The sequence below is a fragment of the Syngnathus typhle genome, linkage group LG20 (genome assembly GCF_033458585.1).
Source record: "Syngnathus typhle isolate RoL2023-S1 ecotype Sweden linkage group LG20, RoL_Styp_1.0, whole genome shotgun sequence".
Lineage (NCBI taxonomy): Eukaryota > Metazoa > Chordata > Actinopteri > Syngnathiformes > Syngnathidae > Syngnathus > Syngnathus typhle.
Window position 1 is genome coordinate 4,356,398 of NC_083757.1, and position 14,765 is coordinate 4,371,162.

The window sequence follows — 14,765 nt, forward strand, 5'->3', positions numbered from 1 at the left end:
CTGAAATAATAACAAAGTCATCCCTTAATTGTTGTAATTGTATCATCTAAAATATTAGAAAATGTAGACTTGGTCTACTGTTTGTTTGTCAGCAACCTTGTGATTATTCTAGAAAAGTAATCAGTGTGTCACAGTCCTCAGATGGCCTTGTGATGAATTTGAAGTGGATTTATGCTTTGTGATGTTTCCTTTGTCCACTTTGTGATCATTGCTGAACACTTGCGAATGCCATCTCGTTTTTGAGTCACCCTTATTTTTGTTCTTTTTACAGTTTTAATAAACAGCCAAATGTACGAATTCGCAAGAGAATGTCCTTGCGGGAACACGATGGAATAGTACAAGACAAATCGGAGGGTAAGGTTAAACGCTTTTGTCGCTTTGCCTTCGGATGGCTCCGGCGGGATAATCTTCATGTAGTGAGAAACAACCTTGAATAAAGATAAGTTGGCGAGGAAGACGTGGAAGAGGAACGGGTTAAAGAGTGTCGAGAGGCTGAGGTGGCCGCAGGGGGGGGGGAGGAGGAGAAGAAGAAGCACGGCAGACGTGGAGGAGGAGGGTGGGGAATTGATGGAGCAGAAAGCTAGGTTATTCCTGCTGTGTGTGTATGTGTGTGTGTGTGTGCACGCACGTGGGCATGAATGGCAGGCTTTGGCAGTAAATGAAACTGTTTATCAGATCAATATGGCCATCATCTCTCAGATGACTGTGGCCTCTGCTGAGGAACAATAATAAATCACAGGCAAATATGGAGGACGATCCATACGCGGGTCTGCCAGGCCCGAACTGTCGAGTCTGCAGTCTTTATCTCCGTGCTTTGGCGCTAAAGCAAACACAGACACCTCCCCTCAAAACACATATTGCGCACAGTCATGTATGTGAAATAGATCACGAGAAACGTCGGAACTTCAGTTTCTTCACAGGCGAGCTCCCGCACTGAATAATGTAGCCCACCGATATCAGCCAGAAGAGTCGGCAAACCAAAATAGCGTCACCAGCGCTGATAAATATAGATGGTAATTAAATCAGCAGCAGGAGAGAGACGGAGAAAAGCCAGGAGAGAGCCAAGGTCTGTTTTCAAGGAGGATGGCACCCTAAGTTCACAAAATAGGGCGACATTTTTATTTTCACCTGTTTTTAAGTTGATATATGATGGCTTCAAATTGGTATTAACTTTTTGTTCTTGTCGTTGCTCCCGTGCTAAGGCCTTGGCGGAGGTCTGCCTTTGATTGGAATAAACTTATCAGGGGTGAGTTGAAGATTGTAGATTTGTGTCATGCCTTGGTGGAGGATTCTTTTTCATTTCCAGCCTTTGTCTGTTTTTTTTTTTTTTTTTTTCATCTGTGTGTGCTCTAATGCAGGCATCGTGAGTCAGCAGTATTTCATCCGCTTATCCTGAAGAGACTGGAACACGTGAACGCCGTGGATGCACTTTGTCCTCGCTCACGCTGGTCTATCTGCGCTTTTTTCCTCAATACGTCTTCGGGGACCTCCAACGTATGGATGGATGGAAGGTCCCGCCGGGAGACGGAGGTGAGAGGTTTTTATTGGAGGGAGGGGAGGGGCAGGGCGGCGGGGTAAGTCGGCCACCATCTTGACATGGTCTCCTTTGGGAGCGTGTGTCAAATTGTTAAGAGAAAGTGACAGTCCAACACAAAGATGAATTTTAACACATGTGTAGGTCGCCTTTTCTCGACACACTTTGTCCTACTCTCTCTTTCGCTCTTTGTCTTTTCTCTGAACTACCTCTTCCTCCATCACACCCACGCAGACAATGGCATCTTGTCTATCGTCTGCTTGACGCACAAAGGCGCAAAAACACATTCGTGCTCACACACTGCTGTAAAAGCAATCAGTCATACAAGCGTGACCGACGTGTATTTCTGTAACGTGCACAAAAGGCTTTTTTTTTTTTTTTTTTCCCCTCCCGCTCGCATTGTCTGCCTTTTTCACACACAAACACACGCGCGTATACGCACGACGCCGCACTACTCTCTGTCTTGGAATTTTACATTTTGATGAAGGAGGAAGCGCGTCGTCCAATCAGAGCGGAGGAAGGCGGGAGAGACCATCGTCATGCAGACAGCAGGGACGACTCCGGGGCATCGGCGCCAGCGTCACAAGGGCTCCGCCGGTCCGGCCCGCTCCCCCGCATCCCCTCTAGGCGGGTGGTATGATCCGACAGGCTGGATAAGAACCCCTCCTCTCTGTCTCCCCCTCTCCTGTCAGTGCAAGGGTGTAGCTGATGATCCTATACACCATAGCAGAGAGAGCGAGAGCGGCAAGAGGAGCCACGTCAAGTGTCACCGCTCCGCCACCCCGACTTGAGCGCCGCCGCGTCAAGGCCAGGTGAGTCCGAACACACGCTTACACTGACACGTGCCTTTGCCGACCACATGGCATCCCAATGAAATAAACACATGTACGTGATACAGGTGTGCAGGTACCAGTGGGCTCCAGGATGTCATGCTTGTCACCTGCAAAGTGCGCATGAGAGTACGATTGGTGTCATCTACACATGTGTGGACACACACGTGTAGAGAATATATGTCGTGTCTGTACGCACACCATCTCTTCCAGTATGGTGGTGAGAGACAAAGGGTCCCCTCAGTTTGACGCTGTGCACGCAGCCGCCGCTGGGTGGGAAACTTCCCCCCCGTCACCAACCACCAGTTATGACAACGGAAAGGAGGGTGGGTGAGAAGAAAGAAGTCAACCAGGGTCTTCACGATATAATCCCCCTTCCCCTCGATTCCCCAATCTTAATTGCCGCCCAACACTCCTGACTCATGGTGATAGGAGGACAGGCTCACAGGAGATGGTGAGGATGATGATGGCGGTGTAGGTATAGATGGGGTGGGGGTTGGGGCGTGGGGGCGGGGGGAGTGCACTCTGAGGACACGCGGGTTGGTTTGTCGGTCATGACAGGAGGACGACTGTCATGTTTGATAGACATACCAGAGTGAATGCGATTAAATACACAGGTCAAAGAAAGCGAAGGGGGTTGGGGTGGTCATCTGCCACGCACATGACTACGTGCGAGCGCGTGTGAATACGCGTGAGTGCAACCGTGGAACGAAAGAATGGCAGCGTGATGCGTGGAACCGGCGACTATGGCTGACCCAGACAAAGGGCGGCGATCATATGTGCGGCGGTCTCATGGCGGGAGGAGGAGGGGGGGGTGTATGATGAAGAACCACATGTATGGAGGGCGTCACACGCACAACATGTGATCCTCACGTCTGGGTTCGGAAAGATGCCATGTGCGCATTGCAGCCGCTGCCCCCCCCCCCCTCAACCCCCACTCACTCGTTCTTTACCAAACGCCCTTATTCAACCTGCCACCGTTTTCACCGTCCTTTTCGCCAATGCACACCTCATTGATCCTTCGCCTTAACCTCCCCTGTTATATTCTATTACATCCCCCCCCCCCCCTTTTTTTTCGGGTGTCAACCACGAGATGAGATGTGATGTTATCCTTAAGTGGCCTTTTTTATGTCCGGCCCATGTGATGGAGGATATCAGTACATCTCTTCAAAAAATGGGGAGGCAGTTTCTAGTAAGGGTCACTCGAACCTTTTTTTTTTTTTTTTTTAATGAGGTAATAACGAGCATCTTTCCCATCATCGTTTTGCACGACATCATAAATTTGAACAAAGACGTCGGTTGTCAATCATTTGAAATGGCGTCTCCGATGCTACGTATTGATCTGAGCGGACGTTTATTACCTTCTATAGTGTTTGTGTTAGATTTATACTTTTCCACGAGGGTCATTTACAACCTTGCAGGCTCTTTGTGTTAAAAACGCAGGCCCTCAAACAAGCTGTACATTTCTCGTTATGCCTTTTCCTCCCCCCCCCCCTTTCCATATGTGAATGCTGTCAAGCTGTAGGGCGTGCCCCCCTACCCTCTTTCCCTCTCAGCCCCTCTCGCCTCCACGTTGCATATATACATATCTCGCCTAGTGGAGTTCACGCTTGGCTGCACGCCGGCCGTACGAACGAAACACAATCCGTGGTTTTTGACGTCCGGGCTGGCGAGCATCTTTTTTTTTTGCTGAAACTGTGATGCGTGGTTGCGGAAACGTCAATTTAATTAAGTGAAAATTCCAGAGCCGGCGTGCAAAATGGCTGCCGAGCAGACACGCTGCCTGTGATGGCCGACGAGTGCGTAGGTCTGAGGGTGATGCGTGTGCATATGTTGCTGCTGTGGGTAGATTTGTGCCAAGCGTAATCCTGCTTTTTGTGCGTGTGTGTGTCGTGGGCAGCCTCCGCTAATCCATAATTACCAACATCGACGTACCCAACCTAGAATGTAAGAGTCATTATGGCGGAACAATCGTCGATTGTTTCCCGTCGAAACCATGAAAAGACACATTTAGTCGCCGAGATAAAGCGCACATTTGCATATTTGTCAGCGACCCGTCTTCAAAAAGCTGATCTTGTTGTTTCTTTGCAGTTGTTTGCCTCGCCAAGCCGACCGGCCCGTGCCGCCCGCCCAGCCGGGCCTTGTCTGCCCTACCCTGCCCTGCCCAGCTGGCATCCTGCAGGAGTCATCAGGGTTAGTGCTCGGCTGGCACCCCTCGGTGGGCGAGTCAGCAAGGCAGGAACTTGTAAATTTTTAGATGTGCACTCAAACACGAGGCCAAACGATCCATCTTGCGTCAGAAAAAGAAGGGTGGGGTGCATTAGCTTTAAAACACATCAGTCACCATTGACAATAGTAAGCGATTTTTTTTTTTTTGTAATTATCACACTGACAAAAATCGTTCTTCATCGTGATGCTATTTAAAATACACGGCCTCTTATTACAATTTCTACGTTTTTGGATCAGCTGCTTATAATACAGCAAGTTTGAGCGTTTTGCGCAGTTCGTTGAGATGCCGCAGAAAAAAAAAAAAAGAGACAAAGCTTCAACTAAATGACTGTCGGTCTTATCGGGACCGCGTGGGCGTGTGTGCGCGCGTGCGTGAGGGAAAGCGTGCGTGGACCACCAACAGGCTCGCGCTTTCAAATCCCTGCCCTTGTGTCTAATGCATCCGTCCGCCTCAAAGTGTTCCGTCGCAAGCCGCTCAATGCATTAATGCGTTACACCAACACTTTGGTTGAGTCGACCGGCTTTCCATTTGAAAATTTTACACAGGAGTAAAATCTTGAAAGCACCAAATAAATGCTTTTGTTAAATTACTTGCACGCTTCTGGAGCGTTTGCTTCCTTCAAAAAAAAAAAAAAGGCCCTTTTTTTAAAGCGAGTTAAAAATAACACTTTAAAGGAGAACGCCATCATCTTGATTTTATTGATGTTCTCAATTTTAGTCGACGGAATTTGAGGACACGAACTCCAATGCGGCGTCTTTGTGTACCTGCCGTTCAGCTTCCGGTTAATGAGGAAATGAATGCGTTATCACACGGATCCGTGATAAATGGACACAAAATGCCGTTGTTGCTATTTATGTGCTTAAAGAACCTTCCGGCGTTTTGCTACATTTAAACGGTGTCATAATCCGGGTTTTCTGTATTACTGTAATTTCACCCCACTTGAAGATGCTTCGGTGGTGCAAAATCCGTCTTGAGTGAATATTGCGGAGGTCTGCGGCTTCCAGGGTGGGGAGGATGCTCGCCTACCCGCTTGGCTTCCATCCCGAGCGCAGACAACAGACGTCGTCATTTTCCAACTCAATTTACAGATGCATTAGGAGATGCTGAGGCGCAGCCATATCTATCGCTCAAATGCAATCAGGCCTCCTTTGTGCTTTAAGAGGAAATTGAGGGTGCCGTCGTCATCGACTTTCTTTCCCACTTTGCTCTCGTGGGCTTTTTTTTTTCTTTTTCTGCCAATATAACATACACAACCGCATACGCGCTCTTTAATGATTGCTCTTGTTTCCCTTTTAGGCTGCATTAAAAACGCAAAGATGGATGTCGAATATCATCTTTTAAAGATCTGTCTCATAGATTGACTAAGGTGAGTTCGATGGACATTTCAACCATTGCTGGCCGACTTATTTATTGTAAATTGATGGAAAAATATGATGAAGCAGTTTGTCACTCTGAAACTAATTTGAAGTCTGGCAATATCTTGTTGGTATTTTTTACACCATATTATGTTGATTTAAGAAAATTAAGTACCAAGTAATCTTGATGAGGATTACCGCATACATCCAACATCTTTAATGTGGCCGGCGGACCCTCAGCTATACGTACGATTAAATGAGCTTGAATTAAAAAAAATGAAAGCGAGGGAGGACGAGACCGGCAGTAGGAAGGCAGACAAAAGAAAGGATGGGGGGGTGGGTGTAAACCGCAGAAAAATGGCAGAACAGGACGGGGAAGAAAGGAGTTGTTCAGAAAATGAAATAGGTGCCTTTTGAAAAGACGCCACCTGTTATTGTCACCTCCGGGAGTCTGACTATCTACCTTTCATTTGTCTTTGTTCTGTGGAAATTGCCACAGATCACAGAACATCCTCTTTTTCACCCTCATTTTGTCCCCTCTATCAGCCATTTCTTCTATCCCCTCCTCCTCTTCTGCATTATATTTGATCTTTTCCCTCCAAACATCAAATTGTTCTCCGTTTTTATTTCACGGAGCCCTCAGTTCGTATGTGTAGTATCCGTTCAGGTAGAGGAGGTGCCTCGCTGCATGTGGACGTTATCTGGATAGCAGAGGCCGGCTGCCATAGCAACCATATGATGAGGCAGGCAGGGATATTTAAAGGAATTCAGCTGCTGCTCGCCTTGCTGTCTGCTTCACACACACATACGGACAAAGAAATGCACTCAAATGCGTGTTGAAAATCAATATCATCTTTCGTATCATAAAGCCTGAGTTATGGAATCATATCATAATTGCCCAGGTTTATTCAGCCCTCCTACCAAGAGCAATCATATATTTTTTTTGATCCGCCATTCCTCCCTATTTATCCTCCAAGCAAAATCTTTTCCCCCTGTAGTGCTAATTAAATTAATCAGATTTATTTCACAGGGCCCTTAATCAACACTGTCGTCTGCCGTCAGTGTTTAAATACACACATGCACACACGCCTGAAATTAGCTATAAGGCACTTTTATGAAAAGATTTAAAGCGTGAAAGACTTTTTAGCACCCTTAAAATCAGCAGAAGGCTCCAGTTGAAATTTTAAGAATATTTCAATAAATGCAAAAATCAATTTTATAATAATAGTCTTTAATGTGTTCATCATAATAGTGCCTTTTGAAAAGTAGTGAGAAAATCTAGATTTAGATTATAAAGCCGTCAAAGGACAACAAAACGACACTTGTATACATTATGGGAATTTACAGCTAATGCAATCAGCATCAAACATGCTTGGATCAATTTGCTGATCGTAAATATCGTGCGACTTTCAACCTCACGCGTGATAATTAACCCCATTCAACCTATTGACGGCTGCAAGAAAACAAACAGCACCCGGGCGTGTTGTGGACACGATAGCCACATCAGCTAAATGCCTCGAATTGCATTTGATCACTGCTCCGGGCTAGTGCCTAATTGCTGCCTTTTATTCCTCTTTTTCCCGTCGCCGCCATTCAACATTTAAATGAGATTGTAAGTGTAGGCAAGTGTAAGCAGGTCCAATGCCTGTGAGAGCGGGCGGCGAAGATGAAAGTGCTTCACGGAATCAAAATGAACGGTGACCTCTTGTAACACTCCCCTGCTCTTTATCCCATTCTAATCTCAGCTCATTTCATATGCTAAGTAAAAGCTTATATCTCGCTCACATTCGCGCACACACACCTCTCGTCGGTGTGATTATAAAATTTGCATAGAGGATGTTTGCAAGTGGAGAGAGGTTTGCAAGTGGCCTGTCAGGTGCAGAGAAGTTTAGCAAAGGCTCCCAATTTATGACGAAAATCCAACTAAAAAAAAAAAAAAAAAAGAAAAGTTCCCTCGAGTGTCTGTTTTTACGCCTCATCTTCTCATTTGCATGTTCTCTTCTCACAGCTGTCATTCGAGAAGTGCAGACCAGGGGAGAGCGGGAAGAGTAGACTGCGGCCCCCCGAAGGAGAAGCAATGAGATGTAACCGTTCCTCTTCTCCCTAATGGGAAGAGGATTTCTCCACCATTTCAGCACCATCTGCCGGCTCGGCTCGGTGGGGCGGGACAGCTGGTGTTGTGAATCAGGCCGCCACATTCCAGGGAACGGCTACTTCCCAACACCAGGGTCTCTCCTTTACCATTCGCACGCTTCACCTCAACGAGCTCGAAAATACATTAATGATTTGGAGACAAAAGATATTCTCTACCCATAAGATCAGAGATTTCATGTCAGATAATAAGATTATTTGTGATGAATGTGGTGTCTAGTTTAGCCAATTCAAAATCATGGGAAAACTGTTTGATGGGCTTAAATCAAACCAACGCTAGATATCTTGAGAACATGATTTCTGTGTGAGAGAGACTAAGTTAATAAAGAAAAATAAACAATTTTGTGTGCAGTTTTTTTATTGTTTAGTCATCCCAGGTTGTCAAAATAGGTCAACTGGAGCATAAGACGGCAAAACAAAATCAGTCTGTGCTTTTGGACTGTCCAAGAGTAGTATAAATCCATATATAATAAAGTATGAAATGTGCAAAGTGTGTAGTTTTGGCCATCTCTTGGAAAATGTAGAATTTCGGTACACAAAATCTAATTGTCAGGCGTCAACCCATTGCGCATGCGCTGTACGGCCACACCTGCGGCCCGACTCCGCCCAAAATGGCCGTCCTGCGTTAATCAACACACACTACTGGCGGTACCGTGGAACCGAACACAGTACTTCAACAAAAAGGTTATTCTATAATGATTCCATCCTCGAAAAAGGGAACCAGGTTGAACAGGACAGATCTCACCTCTTTCAATCCGGTTTCGCGACAAATACTGAGAGCCCAACAAAACCTGTCAGAGGATGGAGGTGACAGGACGTTCTTCCGAACGAATCCGCTCGCCAATCCGCTCAGAGCGGACACCAGTACCCGAAGCATTTGTGTCAACAGTGGGGAGTGCACAAATGACCCCGGTGCTTTCCAAGGGACGTCGGGGGAATTGGTGCCATGGCGGCGTGGTTGTATTACAGGCGAGTATTCAGAGCAAGCGCGCAGAATTCTTTGCAGCTCCAGGGCTCGTGTTTGCGTGGGTTCACCGACGGCCCACCTTGCAAACCTTAAATGTAGGCCGTCGCTTAAAACTTTAAACTTGTTGCCAAAGTGAAAACGAAATAAAATCATCAGCGGTTCTGGCCCGAGCTGGTGAGTCGCAGCAAGGCCACTTCGCCTTGCTGTGGTCCTAAATTAGCACGTTCGGGGCAACCAAAATAGGCCACGTAAGGCGCTTTATAACTTTGTTGTTCGCTTTATTTTAATTCAATTCATCCCAAGAGTTTTTGAATGAGTGTTTGGGCCATGAAAAATCAAAAGTTGAGTTTATTTTTTTTTCATGAGGGGATGCTAAGCTAACACGCTTCGTTTTAACGTTTTTATTTGTGTGGCCTGGCATTAATGGAGTTGTTAGAACAGTATGGAAATTAAAATTTCAAATTATTTTCTCGACTAGGAAATCTAGCAAAAAAATTAATTATGACCTCAACCAGTGTTAAAAAGCAACCTTAGTTTAGACATTTGCAACACAATGTGATGCACGCTCAAGTATTTTTTTTCTTTTTTAAGATCAACACTCCCTTCAAACCATCACCAATATATTAAGAAACCTAAAATTAACCATGTCTTTGTGAAGAGCTGAGCTGCACAACTTTTCTAGGTGGGTTCTATTTCTAAGCAGATGTTACTGTCAAACTGATGCACTGAAGCAATACTGAATGACAATATTTTTGTAGTTATACCTTCAGGCCGCTCTTTTTTTGTATGTCTAATAAAAAAAAACAGTGGAGGAAAAACAATCCCCTAGAATTTGAAGTTGGCATATAAACTGGTGATAAAATTGCCAACCTTTGCTGCACAGATTCGATTTTTTTTAAATCTCAGTCCGTGACAACTTTCTGTTTTCACTTACAGATTTGAATCCAACCTCTACCTCCATTGCTGGTTCAGAAGGCGCGATGAGAAGAAGAATTAAATCCTCTGGCTGTGGCCCATGTGGTGACCGTAAAATAATTTTTCCTCAGATGAGGACACTGATTATGCATGAGCAAAAAAACTTGCCCCCTCTCCCAGGACCGCACAAAGCCACTCAGGTAGTTAAGGAAGCCCTCCATGCTACAGTCAACCTTTGTGATGTAGTCCTAAATTCTGATCCAAGCTGCTACCATTGTGGCTTTGTGCTCCCGGACGATCTCAAGACCAAGACTGTGCATTGCTTTAAACAGGAAATGAGAGCTGGATTGCAGATCAGGCCATGTTGCTTTGGCCTCCAGAAACATGGAAACGATGAGCACCCAAATGGTACGTCAGGTGCAAGTATGCAAAAGGATGAGGAAGTAAGGGGCAGTCCTGAAACGTGCACGATGCTAGACGAGACACCCGAATTGTTGGACGATGGACCAGTGTCCTTCACCTGCCAACGAGTGAGGGACTTTGTTTGGAAAAAAAAAGATTCTTGTGCACGCACTTACATCACCCGGCACAGCAGGCAGTTCTTTGTTAATAGAATCATGAACCTGGACAACAGCATGAATGATTCTGAACCAACACAAGTATTCCCATCGGTTTTCTTTACTCCAAGAGAACGTTCACCCTCTTTTAGCCTTAGTGGTGCTGAAAAGAATGGAATTGATAACGGGCCTTTGGAAGAAACTGAAAAAAACAACGAGGGGCAAGGTGCATCGGAGCAACTGGAACAGACGATGAATGCCGAATGTTCGCCTGGGACCGCCGAATCCAGCTCTTCCCCGTGCAGTTTTGATCGCGATGATGAAGATGATAATGAGGTCTTCAACGGTGAGGGTCGGTCATCTTCAGATAGCGACCCAGGACCAAGTTCGTCCGAGCCAGCAGAGTCCTCAACTGAGATCGGAGCAAGCACTGACACTCAGCCCTGCGTTTTGGACGAGTTCACAGCATATCAACTCGATATCCTACTCGTTAATGTAAACCAAGATGACTCCGAGCTCTTCGGCAACCTGCCCCAGGAGAGTCTCCTAAAACTGGGTCCCGACAGAGTACTCCAAGACCCAAAGACTTTGACCACATACGGAGAGTCGCAGCCTCCCACGCAAAGGTAAAGCTCCATATTTGACAACATCTCCCAGTTGCCAAAGGCTTATTATCACAACATGTTGTTCTATATTACTTGTGTTTCAGTTGGACCCCAGTTAATATAAATCTTCTGTGCGACAGTCCAGACAACGGTATGGCCAATTTAAGGACCTCGCTGAAACTTATAATGACGTGCCACTCGGCAAGAAATTGTTTTTGTGTTAAAACACACCAGAGGCAATCTCCAAGCGTGACAGAGATTTGTTTTTGAGAAAGAACCTCAAGTGTTGGAATTATAATTACACTTCTGAATCTTGCAGAGGAAAGCCCCAGCAGACCCTGGAGGCCACAAAAGAGCACTGTCTCCCCCAAACGGCAAAAGGTTCTATTCGGCGAAGAATGCGGCACCAAACCAATGGTAACGAAGCGAAACTAACGAACGCTTATGACTTAATTACAATTTTAATGTTACCGCCTGTGTTATTGAACAGGATACATCTTACGGCAGCAGGAATTTTCAACGCGACGGCATCCAGGAAAGGTATATTTTCACGTATTTCAATCCGAGGGGGGTCCAGTTTTGCATTGATTGTCCTTTTCGAGCAGGGATGCATGTAACGCATTCTCTTCATTCTGGACAGCGAGAAACGGTGAGTGGAATGTCGAGAAGCGCGGCACTTTTAGGAATTAAGTGCCGCCTTTTGAACGCTCGCTCGGCCGCTCTTTCCTACAGATCCACCCACCCCGCACCCCACAAACAAGGCGGATCCTAGGTGTTATAAAAATAATCCAGTAAGTAGTGCGAACGTTCGACCCTTCTAGATTATGGATGTATTTAAATGTGATCATACTTTGGTAGATATTTCTGAGCAAATTTGGTAAAACAAAAGCTTCCTTTGTAATTCATTCAAGCGGGGACCAAAATAGTAATGTAACAGAACTAATTGTGTCCAACATTCAGTACTGTAGGCTGTTCTTCAATGAATCCGACTCCTGTACCTACAAGGTATGCCGCTTTCTGCACGTGCCTTTGGAGGGCGATGAGAAGGTAAATTTAGTACAGTAGAACATTTTGAATTTTTTTTTCTCCTCCGTCATAGAAATGCAAAGATGCTCGAGTTATTTGGTAGTCAACACCACCCTCTGGTGTACCTGAAATGTAAAGCCTAGACTGGATGGAGATTTTTCAATTCTTTTTTCCCCATTCTAGTTCTGTATCAACATGGTGGAGCGCTTCACCCTAAATCCGGCGTGCCTCCAGAGAGCAGGTCCAACTTCGAATGTCTCCTGTACACCTGCACAGTCTCATGAACGCCGATGCTTCACTTCACGCGTTCATCCTTCACCATTGTCCCCGTTTTGTTGTTTTTCCAGGAGCTTTGTTCATAAACTACTACCAGGACAATCCCCCGGGATTATTTTTCTCCATGCCTGTCTTTCTCTCACTCCTCTGGGCTCTTCTGAAAGCAGGCATCATGCCTGATGTTCTTTCAGTGCTCAGTGTCAGCTTGGCTCACAAGATCGTGGTGAGTTTGCGTTCCGCGGAGCTACTCTGTAATGTGTCATATCGGCCAGAAGGTGGCGGAAAATGATGCTATTTGGGGAGGTCTCCTCAGTTTCTCATAATCTTGGGAGAAATTGTTTCTCTCGCTTTTCTTAGCCTACTCATGAATTCCTGCTCGCCCTTTTCACCTTTGTAAGAGAGAAAAGCTTCACAAGCGTTGTCCCTCACCTCCTGCTGCTAACTTACAAGGTAAATGAACACCTCCATACTTCACCTGCGTATATATACGTCTGTTATAAGAATTTCCATCCACCGACAGATGGCCAGTGAACGTTTAATGCTGAGCTTGGATTGCTTCGATGTTGTTAAAAACACTCCTGAATTCCAGAAGCTGATACATTACGATCCGTCTGCCAATCTTAGGTGGGTTGGTTTTGATTACTAACAAGAAAAGTACCCTCGCTCACTGATTGTCTCCTTTCTTCTCAAAGATTTTATACGACCAGCAGTGTGCCCGTTTCAGACTCCTTGAACTTGGCCTGTGTCATGGTGGAGATGGAGGTGAGCCACTGCTTTTCAAACATCTATCGAGCTCTTTATTCCGCGCGCAGCTTGCCGATTGACGTTGTCGTGTTTGCCAGCTTTGTGTTAAGCAAGCGGACTGGTGCTGTCTGGCGAGAGCTTTTAGCTGCATTTGCACACCCCACCAACATCCCAGCCAACTGGAGCGCATCAGCGGCTACATCGCTGTCGCTCTTCTGTCGGAGACCAAAGACAAGATGTCGGTGCCGTTTGCGGCTTTCGCTGAGACAAGTAAGATTTTTTTTTTTTTTTTTTAAATAGGAAACAAATAGCAACATTTCTACATTCCTCCAATGTAGTTTGCCCCAGTCGAGTTGCAGACTGCCTGTTGATGGGTTTCACTGGCCGAATTGGAGTCTCTCTCATGCTAAGATACTATAAAACTCAACAGTGGGCCAAGGTAAGAACACCTAAATATATATTTTTTAATATTGCTGCATCATATTGTGCAGCGTTTTCCTCCTGCTATTGATCCAAGGTACAAAAGCTTAACTGCAGCTTTTTGCACATTAGGCTCGGAAGGTAGTGGAGGTGCTGACCCAATTCAAGATCAACTACTCCATGCAGAAGGGTTTGTTTGAGAATGAGAACGGTCAGTCACGCTGCCACCTGATCACCTTGGCAACAGAGATCTTCCTCCTCAGTGGCAGCCTGGAAGGAGCCCTCCAAACTCTCCGAGGTATCGTTCAGTTAGAGCCCAGACTTGTTCTGGTGGGGACGTTGGGACAAATTTTGTTTCTGTGACTACAGAGAACAAATGGTTTGTGAGTTGCAATATGTGGCCGTGCGAGCATCCGGACTTGGAGAATAGAAGCCGTGTGCTCGTCCATCTGGCTGAGAAAGCCTCGCAAAGAGACGCCTTGGAGGTCTTGTGTAATCTCCCAGGAATACAAGAACCCAATGGTGAGAAAAACATGCATAAGGGTTTTATTAATCTTCATTCAATTCAGTTACAGGTGATCCTTATGCTCATCTGGTTTATTTTGGGTCAAATCAAATGGATGTAATGTCTGTGTGGATGTCTTTCTTTCTCCCCAGACCAGGTTGACAACTCCAGGTACACCCCCCTGTTTAATGCTCACCTGAAAGTGTGCGTGGACAGACTAATGCTTTCCGTAGCTGCGGACTCGGTGGGCTTGATGCTTTCTCGAAAGGTACCAGTAGAGGATGCTGTGCTGCGGGCGCTTTTGCACAAGCTGGGGAAACAAAACCTCTGGCTACGTGCGCGCAAGATCTTCAGTCGTAAGTAGAATATGAAAATGTCCTACAATGACACACGGTTGGATTTTTTTTTTTCCTAAATATATCTACAATGCTTGACTAACCTATGTGTCCCCATAAGACTCTCAAACCGCAGGCTATTACCCAGCCGTATCGGCCCCCGCTGGGTTCATGGCGCTGACTGTTCCCAGTCGACTGGGGGAGGTGGAACTCGCGCTCACGTTTGAGATGTTAATTACTGTCAATGCTTCAGTCATTCTCCCTATTTCTGAGAAGACACCCGCCACCCTCAGCATCACCCTAAAAAGGTAACAC

At 45.9% G+C, this 14,765-nt stretch overlaps 1 long non-coding RNA gene across 1 annotated transcript; it reads left to right on the forward strand.

Annotated features, from left to right (window-relative positions):
* The first annotated feature begins 1,106 nt into the window (after window positions 1-1,106).
* Window positions 1,107-4,558, forward strand: LOC133144835 (uncharacterized). Its single transcript, XR_009710779.1, has 4 exons — window positions 1,107-1,246; window positions 1,359-1,530; window positions 2,227-2,346; window positions 4,456-4,558. It is a non-coding gene; the product is annotated as an uncharacterized LOC133144835 (long non-coding RNA).
* The last annotated feature ends 10,207 nt before the right edge of the window (window positions 4,559-14,765 follow it).